At 45.1% G+C, this 17,821-nt stretch overlaps 2 non-coding genes and 1 pseudogene across 2 annotated transcripts; 1 reads left to right on the forward strand and 2 right to left on the reverse strand.

The window, feature by feature from the left end:
* LOC140717792 (uncharacterized) overlaps positions 1 to 17,821 on the forward strand; it is an 819,648-nt pseudogene that overhangs the window by 644,838 nt on the left and 156,989 nt on the right.
* On the reverse strand, positions 4,323 to 4,394 carry trnaa-ugc (transfer RNA alanine (anticodon UGC)). The gene has a single exon. It is a non-coding gene; the product is annotated as a tRNA-Ala (tRNA).
* trnam-cau (transfer RNA methionine (anticodon CAU)) lies at positions 4,980 to 5,051 on the reverse strand. Its single transcript has one exon. It is a non-coding gene; the product is annotated as a tRNA-Met (tRNA).

Below are 17,821 nucleotides of genomic sequence, written 5' to 3' on the forward strand. Positions count from 1 at the left end.
TCCTTTGATGTGTATTACTTCACATGTTATCATTGCTTTGCTCATTATTCTAGTGGATACCCATGGCATTTTCCCCAGTGTGTGTTTTAGGGCAACTTTCATAACGACAGTGTTTGCGAGCACCATGCCTTTACACATATATTTTTGCAGATTTTGTTTGATTTCATACAGTTATATTGCGTTTCAATATAGAAACATAGAAAACCTACAGCACAATAAGGTTCCTTCGGCCTGCATGTTGTGCTGAACTTACTTTAGAAGTTACCTTGGATTACACAGAGGAATATATTTTTCTAAGATCCATGTACCATTTTTTCCTAAACACCATATATCAATAATACTGATTCCCGTTAAATTACCGATGTACAGAATGGTATGAAATAGGGTACACTTATCACGTTTCTTCATGTTTTTGTTCGGATAATATTTTTAAATATTTTGATTTAGTCATGAAAGCTGCTGTTCCTTCTCTGCCATATTGACTGAGACATATTAACAGTAATGTGATCCTCAGGATTTTCCGTGGATTGAAAAAGAGGAGATGTTGGCCGCGGAGGATTTAAAATATGTAAGATAACATCGAACTCGAATGGCTCAAGGACAGTGGAAGCAGACAGATCAAGTGTCTTTGTACCAGCCATGTGCTTGAACATGAAGATGTCATTTTGTGGTACCGCTTCACATCTTGCATTTTGTGAGAGGAAAATTTATGTGTTTTAAAGCAAACACAAAGTTGCTTCAGGTAATCTGCGGGTTAAGAGATATTTTCCAAATTCGAAGTTATTTGTGAGGTGTTTTGGATATAAAATAACATGCAAATGTGTGAATGTTGGGGTCAATGTCTGTCTGGAGTTTTTTAAACTGGTTTCTAAAGGGAACAAATAGCCATAAATATGACGTTTGCTGGGAAGAGGGAAATAAATGGATGCTGGCCTGGAGCAGAGACAACAAAAGGGAGAATTCAAGCCAATCAGATGACCTACGGCCAATGACGCTGGAATGGGATAATTCAATTAGAAAATATGAATATAAAAGTGGAAACTTCGAATGTGCTAGCAGCGATAACTCTTTCCTGAAACCCACCATCGCAAGGAAGATCCCCCAAGTCAGTGACTGGGAGAAGAAAGGATCGATCACGTGGCAAACTGAGCTGCCTTAGTTTGGTGATTTAGTTGGGAAAAGTAGTCTGAGTGAGTATTGGAGGAGAGGGAACAGCAGATTACTTGTTCTAAGTTGTTGGCCCGTTGTCGACATAGTTATGTTGCCGTTTCTGCAGAGACAGTAAAGTGCAAGTTTTGATTATTTACAAGTTACAGTGTGAATTTCTAACCTAGTTCCATTGTCTACACTAGTAGGACTATCGATGGCCTGGAACAAAAATATTCTTCCAGATGCATTTCAGAAATTCTATTTCTTATCTTACACAGAAAAAATGATCTGTTTAATTTTGCAGAAGTTGAAATGTCCGATTGTTGTAACCCTATCCACATGACATTTCCGTGTTATTTGCCAGCAGATCTGCTCCTCAATCTTCTACCAACTATGGAGAGAATCGCAGTATAATCTCAACAAAGTGGTTGTTGGTTATTATTTTATTTATTCCTAAACTGAACTCACACCTACAGCAGTGATTGATAGGTTCGTGCCCTAAGGTAGAAGGAGTCAGTTTTAGAAAATCTAACACAATTATTTTTCAACATAGTCCCCTCCTACGTTTACACACTTAGTCCAGAGTCGTGGAACATACCGATCTTGGACCTCCAGAAAGTGTACAAAGCAGGGGTGATTGATAGGTTCGTGGCCTGAGGTAGATGGAGATGAGTTATACAGCTCTCGTTGCATGCACACGCTGTTCAACTCTCTGAGTGATTGTGCAGAAAGTTTGAAGATAATAGCTCATCGGGGGTGATTGATAAATTCGTGGCCTACGGTGGAAGGGGATGAGTTATTAACTTCAAACTTTCTGCATAATCACTCAAATTGTTGGCCTGCTGGTGCATGTAACGGGAGTTAATTACTCCTTTCCTCTAAAGGCACTAACTTATCAATCACCCCTGATGTTATTAACTTCAAATATTCTGAATAATCACTCGAAGAATTGAGCTGCTTGTGCATGTAACGAGAGCTGTATATACTCATCTCCTTCTACCGTAGGCCACTAACTTATCAATCACTCTCGTACATATACATCCGCTTTTCTAAAGAACACGCACGATCACGATTTGTTTTCCCATTTGCTGATGTGTGAGACGGGCACCATTTGCAGCCCTTCCGACTCTCTGAGAGTTCGGCTCTCACTCAGTCCGATCGCTGGTGAATGCTCATTGGCTGTTGTATAACTCCCTCTGTTTGAGGATGGCGATGTCAACTGGCCGCAATAAAACCTGCTGCAGAGTGAGGATTGATCCGACAGAGAGCAGCTCGGGGTCTGTGGAATCACATGGAGCACGGGAGACGCTTCACTACTCGAAACTCCTGCAACATGGAGCGATAGTGGTATAGGGATGAGCATAGCTGCCTTTCAAGCAGCTCACCCGGGTTCGATTCCCGGCGATCGCCGTGTGTTGTACCTGTTTTTCAGCACTTGTCTCACAAACGTCTCGGCCTGGAATCACACAGCCACGTTACTTCTTTCTCTGTGAAATTAACATTTCTGCCCGTTGTTCGTCTGCCATTTTAGCTCAGTGTTTCTCTTTCCGAATGTCTTACCGCCATCATGTGTTGGTCTCGCCCCATCAGAGATGTCTCCCTTTTCACTTCCCGCCCAAGTTCTCACCTTCTTTGACACTGAAAGCTAACTTATTCTCTCACCATTTCCAATTGAGTGTCACGATCAGAAAGGTTAATCCCGTTTCATCACTCACAAATGTTTCTTGAGGTGATGAGTGTTTCCAGTATTGTCTGTTCAATCAGTTCAATACCAGGCACAGGTTTATGCAGCGGAGAACAAGATGTGTTGGGCAATCGCTGAGCACGACAGGAATTGTCGTTTTACCCGCGAAATTCTCAACAAATCTCAGAAAGTGATGGAGTGAGTGGACGGAAACTTAAATTGGAAGCACAAGTTTTTATTTTTTAGTGAAAAGTGTGTTGTGTACACAGGTGACGTAACGGCGATTTGCGGTAAAGTATTCTGCTGAAGAATAGCAGACGATGGTTTGGATCTGCCAGCCTCTGGATAACGGACCCAGCACATTCCCGCCGCGCCATTCTGCTGATAGGTAAATATCTCTGTTCTTCTCCTGTCTTTTTATTTGTTAATTTTTCCGCTTTCCCCCGATTATCTATTGTTTTGTTTGTTGGAATATTTTGCCTGTCTAACTTCCCTCGTGTCTGTCTTACGCTTTTAACTTCCTCCCCTTCCTCCTTTCCCAGTTCATCACTTCCTACCCCATCCGGTTATTATCCGGCCGCTGCGCTCCGACCCAGCCGGATACCTCGTTCCCGACATTTCAGCAACGGATGTGATTTTCATTATCATTCTGACCCTATTCCTACGGCCCCGCAGTCAGACACACTGGTTATCTCCCTCTGTGTCTCCTTGCCTTCCTTCTCTTTGTCTGCAGCTGTTATTTAGGTTATAAACACGGGAGATTCTGCAGATGCTGCAAATCCAGAACTCAGAATGCCGGAGCAAATCACCAGGTCAGACAGCATCTATGGGGAGGAGTAAACAGTCGATGTTTCGGGCGGGGATGCCCCCTGGCCCGCTGAGATTCTCCTCCACTTTGTGTCTGTTACTTTAGTCAGACTTCGACGTAACGAGCAGCGACGGCAGTCTGAGGTGCAGCGGAGAATACACCCACACTCCGGGATTTATTTTACCGATCCCGAGTCTCGTTCACATCCCAATCCGTCCATATGATCGAATGAAGGTCATAATTCCGTCAGTTCTGAATGGACCGCAGATCACTGGGTCTCAATGTTAGAATCTCTATCCTCTGTAGGGTCTGGCCGTCGGATGCCTTGCCATTCTCGTACCAGACGGTTTACCAAGTGGTTAGATCTCCAGTAAAATATGAGATCTAAAATAAAGAGTGTTTAGTGCTCATGTAAAATAAAAGCTATGTTAGAATAGTGACAGGGGAAGTCTCACTGGCTTCAGTCTCCTCAGGAAGTAGACACACCGATGTGCTTTCTTGCTGATCTCTGTGGGCGGCTTTCTCTCTCTCGAGGAGCCATTTATTTGAGGCAATGAGCGGTCAGCCTGCACCTTCCTGATTTAGTCTTGACCTCGTTGAGACTCATTCTGTTTCCAGTCTGCCAGTGGAAACCTGTTGAATTTGAGATTTGCATTGTTCAATATCCAATGCTCACTAGCGTGGAGATGCCGGGGATTGAACCCGGGACCTCATACATGCAAAGCATGCGCTCTTCCACTGAGCTACATCCCCAATTAAAATGCAGAACTGTTCAGACCCAAACCTTCCTGCATATCACAATTGAGATACAGTGCAATCATTGATAATACAGATAATAACGAACATTTCTTCCTCTGCGACTGGAGAGGACTCGGGAATCCTTTCGATTCAGCTATTTCTTTGTCGAGCGCTGGCCAGTGGACACGCTCCAATTTGTGCCTGATTGTGCAATGGGATGAAGAGCATTCTCCAGCAGGATTTATTGTCTGAGAAATCGATATAGCGAACGATTTGGAAAATCGAGAGAGAGAGAGGGAGAGAGAGACTCCTGTGCAAGGTCTTCTCATCTTTTTCTCCAGTCCTGATGAAAGGTCTCGGCCGGGAAGACGGAGTGCGCTCTTTTCCTGGCCTGCAAAGAATAGATGACATCAAGATACCTCAATGCACAATGGGTTCATCTTTCCAACAAAATAGAAACCTCCGCAAAAGTGAAAAAGGATAACAGATAAAAGTACATTCCAGCCGAAAGCCAGTTGATTTCCTTGAATCTACCAATGATGGGATGGCCTCGTGTTTTAAAGCGCACTGACGGAAAATTTTTGTTGGAAGCAGCTGACATAGCAGAGGATGGTTTCGATCCATCGACCTCTGGGTTATGGGCCCAGCACGCTTCCGCTGCGCCACTCTGCTATGAAAAAAACAACATTGCTCTTCCATGAATGATGTGCAATCTCTTGCGTTTGTGTGTGTGTGTGTGTGTGTGTGTGTGTGTGTGTGTGTGTGTGTGTGTGTGTGTCTGTCTGTCTGTCTGTCTGTGTGTGCGTGTGAATCATTCTGTGTGTGTTTGCGCGTGTGTGTCTTGGTGTGGATGTGTGTTTTTGTGTATCTATATATGTCTGGGTCTATGTTTCTGTTATATGTCTTTGTCTTGTCAATCTCTGTGCATGTCTCAGTCTGTGTCTGTGTCTCTGTGTCTGTATAATGTCCGCATCTCTGTCTGTGTCTGTTTATGTCTATGTCTGTGTCGGTGCCTGTATATGTTTAGATCTTATCTGTGTCTGTCCATGTAGCATCAATTCCATCTTTCCCCCTTATTCATACCCACTTACTTCACTTTCTGTTGTTAATTCCTTGTTTTACCTCTTTCTGTCTCCACTTTCGTTTCTTTCTTCCTTACTTTCTGGACCACCCAGTTATTCTCTCTGTGTCGTTCATGCTTTATCCCATCTTGTGCCTCGTTCCACATATTTCGCCATTGAATGTGCTTTACCTTATTTAATTGTTAACATGGACAATTCATCCCTCTTCTGGGGATTCTTATTAAAAAACGACATTTTGAGCCACACTCGGGAGTCACTACGTTCAATCCCGAGGTTCCATTAACGTTCCCATCCTGTCCTGATCATTGAATAAATGTTGGATTCCAAGTTGAACCAGAAGGTCACCTCATCTCCCTGTGAACGGAACTCGCGGATTTAGATGCTGGCTTGGTTTCCGCATCGCAAGCACATCCCTCAAACAATCCTTTCACCGGGATTTAGTTAGACCATAAAACCATACGACATAGGAACAGAAATCGGTCATTCAGCACATCGAGTCTGCTCCGCCGTTCCATCATGGCTGATCCCGGATCCCACTAAACCCCACACACTTGCCTCCATCGCAATCTGCGGCTGAGCGTTCCACAGATTTGTTACTCTGGCTAAAAACAAGATCCTCCTTACCACAGTCTAAAAGGTCGCCCCTCAATTTTGAGGCTGTGCCCTCTAGTTCTGGACGCACCCACCATAGGAAACATCCTCTCCACGTCCAGCTTATCGTGGTCCTTCAACGTTCAGTAGGTTTCAATGAGAACTATAGTTGTTGTTCTAATGTTCAGAGCATCACGGCCGAGCTTCCGTCCCTACCCTAAATGTGTGGGTGTTTTGAGAATTCCCCTACCAGCAAGGAACCATTCTTAACTGTCCCACGTGTCACAGGCTTATCCCGGCGTCTCAACGACGGCAAGGAAAGGCCAACCATCGTGCGGAAAATTTCTTCATCTGGGATTTTCCGCTTAGTTTTCAAACTTCACAAACAACAGTGTTGGAATGCTGGGTTTGAGCCCTGGACTTCACGCATGCGCTTTTCCACTGAGCTACGTTCCCAGTGGCAAATGAACGGTGATATCTTCTGTCTGAGACACTGATCACAAAGGTTGGACGTTGAAAGATAGAAAATAGAAGTCGGAGTAGGCTATCCGTCTTTTCGAGACAATTCCGCCATTCATTTCGATCCTGGTCGCTCATCTAATCTGTTTCTCTTCCCGATCACTACACACGCCCTTTGATCCCTTCTGCATATGAAAATATGTCTGACGTCTCCTCGATTTAATCTCATTGTGGGGAGCTGCGTCAGGGAGAAAAGGAGACGGGACTGTCTGACCGTCCTACACTATTGACCTGCAAAATTTAAGGACTTAAGGCAAAGAGCAGCAACAGGCTTTTTAAATCAGAGTATTAATTTAAAAGACCGACGTAATAGTGGATGAAGTAAATATTTCACCAATCGCAAGACTGCACATTAGTCTTGAATAAAAACAGGAAATTTTAGGGAATTCGCATTCACGCCAAATTAAGGAGAAAATATTTAAATCGAAAATCAGTTGTCAGATTCTTGCAGACTGAAACGGAATGATCATTCACTACCCAAACTAACATTGTTCCCTACAAACACGAGGAAATCTGCAGATGCTGGAAATTCAAACAACAACACACACCAAAATGCTGGTAGAACACAGCAGGCTAGGCACCCTTCGGGTCTCGGCCCGAAACGTCGACAGCGCTTCTCCCTATAGATGCTGCCTAGCCTGCTATTGTTCCCTGCAGTGTGGAATGCCGTCAACCGAGTCATGAGGATGTCAAGTTGTGGATTTATTTAATTTGCACGATGACGTGAACGAAACATCCGGACTCTTTGGTCGGAAAATGATAGAGAGAGACACATTGAGGTCAATAAATCACCCAGCTGCCTCAGAGGCCATTGAGGGTCTGGGTCTTGTGTTACACCCACCCACCACCAGAGGGCACCAAGGGGCTGGTAAACGCCGCAACACGTATTGGTTGCAGGACAAACAAGTCAAGTCACTTTCATTGCCTTTTCCCGCCTCAACATTACACTCTCCTCCTACTTTCTCCCATCAGGTGCATTAGCACCACCTACTGTAATGGAATACGAAGGGAAGCTTGATGGGGATCAGATGCTCTGTCGCAAATCTATTTTAACTAAAACGTTGAACAATCCAACACGACATAACCGTCCCTGCCTCGGGTGCCAGTATATCCTGCAAATTCTGCGCCCCAGTTCCACCGATTACATGTCTAAATAGCTTCCTACGTTCCAAATAATATCTGTGGCACATCATGATCACATGTTTCACCCTCTCTGGGACATTACAAAAATCACGTGACACATTCCCCTACTACCCAACAAGTGCCAACGAGGAGTGCAAACCCGTATGTCCGACCATTAGTCTCATAAACCACACATCTTCCCTCCTATTCTTTCCCAAAAGGTACCACTCTTGGAGTGATGGAAACAAACTATAATACCACCTCCCTGTGGAACTGTTATCCCAGAGTCTCTATTTCCCAACCCCATGCAACCTAGTACAACATTTGACTCCATGCTTTCCCATATGAACTATAATATCTACCTCAGACTTAACAAGTGTCTGTTTAGCTGTAACATCTGCCCTTTCATTACCCGACACACCCAGATGTGTAAGTCCCAATGAAAACTGTACACTCTGGTGAGTGTACTTGGCCCTTTCTCCTCTGAGCGACGGAGCCTGAGAAGTAACCTGATAGAGATGTATACAATGATGAGGGACATTGATCGTGTGGATAGCCAGAGGCTCCCCCCCCCAAAGGGGTGAAATGGCTATCACGAGGGTGCATAGTTCTAAGGTGCTTGGAAATAAGCACTGGAGGGATGTCAGAGTTAAGTTTTTCACACAGAGAGTGGTGGGTGAGTGGAATGCACTGCCGGCGGTGGTGGTAGAGGCGGATACAATAGGGTCTTTTAGGAGACTCTTGGAAATTCTAGGCAGTTTCTAGAGTAGGTTACATGGTCTGGACAACATTGTGGGACGAAGGGCCTGCAATGTGCTGTAAATTTCTATGGTCTGTGTTCTGTGTTTTTCCCGCACACCAGAGCACATAGATCATAATGCACTTCCATCAACAGATCAGCTATGGTCTTCTTAAAGACATCGATTCCAAACTCCACAGTACCGAGGCAGTGTCTGGGCAGATCACAACTCTGTTTGACTTGTTCAACCCATTGCAGACTAATGATAATGACCATAAATTTTGCTGTATAGATAAACAACCTTTTCCACCCCAACATTAAGTTAAGTCATTTTTATTGTCATTTCGACCATAACTGCTGGTACAGTACACAATAAAAATGAGACAATGTTTTTCAGGACCATGGTGTTACATCACACAGTACAAAAACTAGACAGAACTACGTAATAAACAACACAGAGAAAATAAACAACAACTACACTAGACTACAGACCTACCCAAGACTGCTTAAAGTACACAAAAAAGTGCAGGCATTACAATAAATAATAAACAGGACAATAGGTAAGTAAGGTGTCAGTCCAGGCTTGGTATTGAGGAGTCTGATAGCTTGGGAGAAGAAACTATTACATAGTCTGGTCGTGAGAGCCCGAATGCTTCGGTGCATTTTCCCGGATGGCCGGACGGAGAAGAGTTTGTATGTGGGGTGCATGGGATCCTTCATAATTCTGTTTGCTTTACGGATGCAGCCTGAAGTGTAAATGTCCGTGATAGCGGGAAGAGAGACCCCGTTGACCTTCTCAGCGGACCTCACTATCTGCTGCAGCGTCTTGCGATCCGAGATGTACAATTTCCGGACTAGGAAGTGACGCAGCTGCTCGGGATGCTCTCATTACAACCCCTGCAGAATGCGATGAGGATGGGGGATGGGAGATGGTCTTTCCTCAGACTTCGCAGAAAGTAGAGACGCTGCTGGCTGTCTTTGCTCTGGAACTGGTGTTGAGGGACCAGGTGAGATTCTCCGCCAGGTGAACACCAAGCAATTTGGTGCGCTTAACGTCCTCTGCCGAGAAGCCGTCGATGTTCAGCGGGAAGTTGTCGCTCCGTTCTCTCCTGAAGTCAACAGATATCTCTTTTGTTTCGTTCAAATTCAGAGACAGGTTGTTGGCTCTGCACCAGTCCGTTAGCCGCTGCACCTCCTCTCTGTAAGCTGACTCGTTCTTGCTGATGAGACCCACCATGGTCGTCTCATCGGAGAAGTTGATGATGTGGTTCAAGCTGTGTGTTGCAGCACAGTCGTGGGTCAGCAGTGTGAACAGCAGTGGACTGAGCACACAGCCCTGGGGGGTGGGGGCCCCGTGCTCAGTGTGATGGTGTTGCTCCAGTTGCGGATTGACCGTGGTCTACCAGTCAGGAAGTCTAGGATCCAGTTGCAGAGGGAGGTGTACAGGCCCAGTAGGCTCAGCTTTCCAATCAGGTTCTGAGGGATGATTGCGTTGAACGCTGAACTGAAGTCTATGAACAACATCCGAACGTATGTGTCTTTTTTGTCCAGGTGCGTTAGGGCCAGGTGGAGTGTGATGGCAATGGCGTCGTCTGTTGAGCGGTTGGGACGGTACGCACACTGCAGCGGGTTGTGAGGGAGGTAGCTGTGGATAAATATCCCTGAGCCCAACGGGTTACTAACTGGGTTTTTAGAACCATCTGTAAAGTTAGGCAAAAAGGAAATAATACTGGCTGCCGTAAATGAACAGACGCCCTCTCACCACCACAAGAGTTTGTTTATCCGCTAGTAATCTCAAGTCTATTCCGACAGCTGAAAATATCCATGATGGACGTCCTGGCCAGACCACTTGTCCAAAAATCCCCAGGACCATATTTCCACCCATATTCTGTAAGTGTCAGCAGAAAACATTTATCAGCTCTGCTGGTATATTCCCAACAAACCATTAAAACAGAATTAGTTTGACGTGAAGTCTTCACCGTATTAAGCAAGTCCAGTTTGCAGGGCTCATTTTTTCCTCTCGGCATGTCGAGAAACATCTCGCCTTGTTTAACCTCCGATGCATCTCTAGCTGTGGTCGGGAATGCTCCACTACAGAGTCAAAGTGCACATGTCTGTAGAACATCCGACCTGTATAAAACTGAACGAGCTGCCTCTCTATAAATGAAACAACCTGTATTAAAGGAGAATAAATGTTCAACAGCCCTGGAAGAGCCACAGTCATGCCCAGTCAACGACCTGCTTACATTTATCCTCTAAAAATTTTATATAAAACTTTACATATTCTCTCCATATCAGCCTAAGCCCGATATATTTAAACACAGGAACACTAGACAGCAAACTCTCATACACTGTAAGGTGAATATAATCCGCACCATGTGTCCGAGTAAAACACACACATCAAAAATGCTGGTGGAACACAGCAGACAAGGCAGCATCTATAAAGAGAAGCACTGCCCACAATCTTTACTTTCAGTTAGTCCTGACGAAAGGTCTCGGCCCGAAACGTCGACAGTGTTTCTCCTTATAGATGCTGCCTGGCCTGCTGTGTTCCACCAGCATTTTGTGTGTGTTGCTTGAATTTCCAGCATCTGAAGATTTCCTAGTGATTGTTTTTGAAAAACGCACACATTTTGATTTAGACACTGAAAATTTAAAACCTAGTCCAAAGACCATTCTTCCATTGCTGTTAGCACTGCTTGTACAGACCTTACCACATAGGCAGTATTGCAACCCCTTTTCCACAGACCCCATCATCTGTACATAAAGACAAACTAAGCCCAGGCCCAGAACCATCGATATATTGTTAATCCTCAGAATAATCAATATTGGACAAATAACACATTCCGGGCTGTTAGGCGTCTGTAAATTCTGATGACATTTCTTCACAATCTACCTCCACTCTGAATGACTGGTCGAAAATAAAAACAATACCCTGTTGTAAGACATACCACCAGTGCGAAGAGAGGGGTCCAAATAAGCTGTCAATCAGAGCAGCTAATGGGAAACCTGCAAATGATACAAATAATTCATGAAAATAATCGACTGGGGGGTGGGGAGTGTGTGTGTGGGGAAAGTCTCATCTCCACACCGGGCCGAAGGAAAGGAAAATAACAAATATTTAAAAAGGGAAATAAAGAGCGAGATATAAAACCAAACAGACATATAAAATGGTCTACTGGACTGTCGATGGGATTTAAGAAATAGACGCCGATTTGGGTAGAACCCTCATCAGGATGATGTTAATGCCAACGATTTGTAATATTAGCTGATTTCTCGCTGAAATTTTTAATTAAGTACAGTGAGTCTATTGGGTGGTGTGGTAATTATTGACAGAAAATAAAGAGATATTAGATTAACAAAGAGGTGTCAGGCACCAGCTTGCTAATATTTGGTTTCCCACACCGCTGGAGTACTGTGTGCAGTTCTGGGCGACACACTGTAGGAAGAACATGATTGCACTGAGATCTGTGACCTGGTGCTCTGGTCCCCCTCCCCCCGTCAATCCCAGGTAGCAGCAATGAACCCCCCTGACAGTGTAGAGCAGATTCACCGGGATGTTGTCTGGCATGTGGCCTTTCCGTGATGAGGTGAGACTGGATGGTTTGGCTTTGCTTTCCTCAGAATGAAGGAGAAGCTGAGGAGCTGAGAGTGGCTCTGGGGCTCACTGGGTAAAAGCCAGGTCAGGCAATACTCTGCATTACGTCCGCTTGTCTCGCCTCAGCTCTGTCACATTGAATCAGCTCCAAGTCTGCTCCAGGAGCGGCCAAACATTGTCTCATTCCCCACTCTCCGGCACGGGCCCCATCGTCTCGATTCGGTCCGTATGCGCCACGCACAACCGTCTTGCAGCTTCAAAACTGCAGTTCACACTGTAAAAATTGTAGTTCGTATAGGCGGTCGAAAACTCAACTCCGAATGGCAAGCAACAGCCTATTGATTGCAGTGATCGTTGTGATGAGAATGTGTGATTCATAAAGTAGTTCGTGGTTTTGTCTGATACCGACAAGTGATCGCTGTGCATCACCAGCACCATCATATACCGGAGTATCCCCTCCCTGGTGCCAGGTTCAGTGACGCCTCCGAGCAGCTAGAGAAATCTCTCAAGGGGGTCAGCGTTTATTCAGCCGGAAGTGGTGGTTCACGTCGGTAACAATGGACAGATAGAAAAGAGATGATGCCCTGAACTGTGAATATAGAGAGTTAGGGAAGAAGTTAAAGAGCGGGACCTGAAGGGTTGTAATCTCCGGGTGACTCCCAGTACCGTGTGGTAGTGGGGGTAGGAAGAGAAAGTTAGAGCAGATGAATGTGTGACAGAAGAGCTGGTGCAGGGGCAGAGGTTCAGGATTTTGGATCATAGATTCATAGCGCCATAGAAAAGTATAGCACAGAAACAGGTCATTCGGTCCATCTAATCTGTGCGAAATCCTTTAAACTGCCCACTCCTATTGACCTGCACTGGAATATATCCCTCCATACTCCTACGATCCATGCACCTATTCAAATTTCTCTTAACAGTTGACATCAAACTTGCATGCATCACGTGTTGGCAGCTCGGTCCAACACACACATCTGAGTGAAGAATTTTCCCTTTGTGTTCTCATTAAACTTTATCACCAACCATCCTCAGCCCCTGATCTCCAGTTGGAGTCCCACCCAGCCTCCGAGGGAAAAGCAAGCTTGCATTGACCCGATCACTGGGACTCCTCCTGGTGCAAGGATGACATGTACAAGAGGGATAGTTTGCACCTTCACTGGAGGAGGGTCAGTATCATAAAGTTCATTACTGCTCACCGGGAGGGTTGAAACGAGATTGACAGGGATGTGTGAACGAGAACACCAGTCACTGGATGAAGGGATTGAATCTGAGGTAGATGTCATGCTCAGTAATACTGTATGATGGATGGGCAGGAGCTCGGGGATATAAACGACAGGACAGATGGATTGAGATGTGTTCAGTTGAATGTGAAAAGCATTAAGCGTGAGTCTACAAAATTAACAACGGGAAATCAATCTGATGGGATTATGTTACACAGCATCATCTCTATCAGTCACAGAGACAGATTACAGGAAGGAACAAAAACAGGGTTATCACTATGGGTGACTTCAGGATAATCTCTGTGGGTGATGATTCGAAACGGGTTTAAGATGGTGATGGTGAATTTAAGCGATTTCTGCCTGGTGGCTAATGAAACACGAAATACGTTTTTGTTAATTCAGCTTTTTCTGGCTAACGATTACAGCAAGTAAAAATCTGTAATTTCCCTCAGGTCATTAAGGTAATTCACAGTGACAGAACCGAAGCAAGGTGAGTAGGCGGGCCGGTCGCCAAGAGGGAAACGGACTCAAGGTTCGATCAATTTCAGCGCCGTGCCAAAGGCCGAATTGAGGTGGTGACGCTCGGGCACCAGCGCATACCGATTCCACTGAACTCGATGTTTGGACGGAAACTTAATCGCCGTGCCGAATCGGGAATCAGATCGAGGCGACGAGGTCCAGGCCCTCGGGCGTATCGAGGCGATTAGACCCGACGTTTGGCCATCGATTGAGGTGCCGGACCAAACTGAAAATATCAGGGTGCCAAGGCCCTCATATCACTGTTCCCCAAGTTCAGACGGCTCTGCTTTGAACTGTGGGCTCGCTAGCGGAATTCAGTTCAGAATGGTGTTTGCTTGCGTTTGTGTTCTCTTTGACATTCGGTGATGACGGTCTTCCTGTTTCTATGCTTTGAGAGGGGGCATCCCTGTTTTTGTGGCTGCTCGTTAGCAGAGGAATCTTGAGGCTGCATAATGTATACATAATTGTACTGAGATACCGAACCCTTGAATTATTGTACAATAGAAAGGAATTCATCCCCACTAGCTGATCAGTCCTCACACAGAATTCCTCCTGTGGGGAGTAGTCCATCACCTTTCTCAAATGTAGGAAAGCTGCAACAGTAACACAGGAGCATTAGATGGGCTTGAATCAAGTGAGTGAACAGATGGAAACAGTAGCTGCCTCGGGACGGGCTGGATCCCATGAGTCAATAGGGAAAGAGCATGCCTCATGATGGATTGAATCCTATTGCCTCATGATGGATAGAGAGTGCCTTGCGCTAGATTCGATTCCATGATGCACGAAGGAAGCGATTCCGTGAGAAAGTGAATTCTGAAGTATGAGTGAGTGCCTTGATTGTGTGTCTCAATGGTCACGTGAGAGTCCCTGTCCTGGTCACTTGAGAAAACTCCGGTGGCGTGTGTTATGGAGCAGAAAGTATGAAATATGTTCAGAAGTGGGTGGAATGGAAGAAGAGAGTGCTTGCAGAAGTGTAGATGTAAGGAGAGAAATGGGAGAAAATGTTTAAGTGTCCTGTGATTGTTCACTGGAAGAGTGAAATGCGAAAACAGCTCCTGTTCCACTCAAAGAGCATGACCCTGAGTTATGAATACATGTTGGTACTAAACGATCAAGTTGTTGAGTGTGCTGTAGGGGGCCCATTCATTCGGAAGGTGGGTTAACAGTGTAGTCTCTACCCCTCAATTGTACTGAGTTTGATTCTGTTTTCCACTTCGATAACATGATCAGAGCTGTGAAGGCAGCACTGGCCAGAGAAATTACACTTGCCAATGGACCGATGGCATTAAACTGCTCATAATGGACTGCATACATCCTCTGCTCTGAAGATGCTTCATGAGGATAAGGGTGAAGTCTGTTATTGCAATTACGGAGTAATGGGATCAGATTTAGGTTACAGTACGTGCAATGTCTATGTCACCAGTGATCCAACAACTTCTGGTAATGACACTTACAGTATTGGATGGCAGGCCTACTGTTGTTTGCCAAGGATATCCGCTTTGCCTTTAAATGGGGTCTTTGGCCTGAACAAGAGCTGTCAAGGTGTTATTGATCTTTGGCGTACATCGCAGCAAATATGTAACACCTGCCAGCATTGAAGGATGAAGGAGAACGATGAGCGTTACTGGATTGTCGTGTTCCTGTTCTGGAGACCTACCAGACGGACTCGTCAGAGAATCAGTATGGACCCAGTGTTGCAGCAATTGGCTAACAACACAGCCATAATCCTATATGAAACAAGTCTGGTCACCAAAGACTTTTCTAACATGGTGGCAGAAAGCTGCAATGTGGCCTTTCAAAACTGAATGGCATTAAACTTTCTGTTGGCTGAGAGGGGAGGTAGTTGTGCCATCATTGTTTAGAATGATCCACAAACACCCTTGCTATATCTGGGAACATCAACAAATTTAATCGTGAAGATCCCGTTAGAAGTTATTAAGGTTAAGAAGTTTGGACCGGAGAGACAGACCACTCTATCATCACCTCTGGAATCCATTTGATCAGCTTCATTCCCTGCTAGGAAGTTTGTGCAACTCCAGTGTACAGTGGGCAAGGGTTATATTTTTGCTGGTTTTGAGATTTGTTCTAATGTCTTTCCTGACAGCACTCCCTGAAGTGAAGGTTTAAAGAACAGCTGCCTCCATTATAGTTCAGCAATCCTCCTCTTCAGACAGACGATGACAGGGTCACTGAGGACATCCGAATTCTCTGTGCGGTTCAACTGCAGCCACAATCCATGCTGTCCTTTACAGGACGAAAGGGAAGTGGGGAGTGTGGAAGTTACAACGAGTCAAGTTAATGTCGCGCCCTGTCAAGGAATGTTTACAGATAGTGTGCAGTCAACCTCGGCAAGAAAGGTCGTTAAAGGCCCTGGTTCCCCTTTGCATAGCAGGGTAACTGGAGCAATTTGCATACCAAAACAAGATGAGGATGCAAATGAAGAGTTCTAGGGTGATATTTAATATTGGTCACAAACAAGAGAAATCTGCAGATGCTGGAAATCCAAGCAACACACACAAAATGCTGAAGGAACTCAGCAGGCTAGACATCATCGATGGAAAAGAATAAACAGTCGACATTTCGGACCGAGACTCTACATCAGGTCTGATATTGGTCAGTAACTTTACTAAAGTGGTGGGACCATGCGGGAGTTGATAGCTGACAACAAAAGCACCGGTTTAAATATGTTTGGAGTGATGGACTCTGTCACTGAGTGTAACAACGAATCGTGCTGATCTGCAGACTCTCGGGTTATATTTGAGGAAAGAGGTTGAACCCAATGTCTCCCTCTTCTGAGATCCACCGTCCCGAGCTCAAAGCAGCCGGGCCATTCCACATTTCCAATATCTAAAGAACTGATCGCTCCAACACCGAATTGCTTGTCCGCAATTACTTTTTAAAATTCATTATTCCTTTTGAATAATAATGCAGTAAAACTACCATCTCCCCGTCGGGGAATTGAACCCTTGTCTCCCGCGTGACAGGCGGGGATACTAACTACTATTCTAACGAGGAACTGGTCTTGGTATTTACCTCTGCCATGTATATATAAGAATACAAAAGGGTAAATAGAATTATTTTGATTTTTGCTGACTGCAATACTGGAGCCTTTCACTCCTGTCCTTCCCATAGAAAGTGTCTCAGGTTTCTCCAGCCATTCAGTCACCTACTGCGCTCGAAGATTAGCAGAACGAACTTCTCTCATTCAAGCCCAATTCCCTGTTGCTGGAAAATTTATTAATAATCATATTTATATTTTATTTCTGCTTTTATAATGCGATGGACAGAAAACGAGGTGTACCTCTTCCGATTTTGAAGGCATCATTCCCAATTCAGTCCGATTCCTGCTGATTATTCACTGGCTGTTCTGCCTCTCCGGTCTGTCGGAGGATGGCGACCTCACCCGGACATACCAGGAACTGCATCAGAGAGAGGAATCAGAGTGACCGGGGTCAGAAGCAGCTCGGGAATGCTGATCGATCGATGTCACACACCACTGGAGACAGTCAGTACCTTAGTCTCCTGCAGAATCATCGACCGATGCTGACATGACGGCTATGTAAAGAGTTTTTTTCCCAGTTTTTTTTTTCGTTTTATAAAGAGTAAAAGAGAGGTGATATTGGACCACAGGAAAATTATTCTGGAGCGTTAGTAATGGGAGACAAAGAAAAAGCAGAAGAATGTCATGGGTACTTTGCTTGTTTCTTCACTGCGGAAGACGCTAGCAGTGTGCTGGAAGTCTGAGACCGTCACGGAACAGGAGTGACTGCCATTGCTATTACAAAGGAAAAAGTGCCAGGCAAACTCAAAGGCCTTAAGTTGGATATATCACCTGGGACAGATGGAGGACATCCCAGAGTCCTGAGAGAGGTTCCCAAGAGATGACGGATGCATTGGCAATGATCTTTCAAGAATCGCTTGATTCTGGCGTGGCCCGGAGGAATAGAGCATTGGGAATGTCACTGCACTCTTTAATAAAGGTGGAAGGCAAAGGAAAGGAAAATATAGCACAGTTTGCCTAACCTCAGTGGTTGGGAAAGTGTTGGAGTCTA

The sequence above is a fragment of the Hemitrygon akajei genome, chromosome 28, assembly GCF_048418815.1.
Source record: "Hemitrygon akajei chromosome 28, sHemAka1.3, whole genome shotgun sequence".
NCBI classification, from domain to species: Eukaryota; Metazoa; Chordata; class Chondrichthyes; order Myliobatiformes; family Dasyatidae; genus Hemitrygon; species Hemitrygon akajei.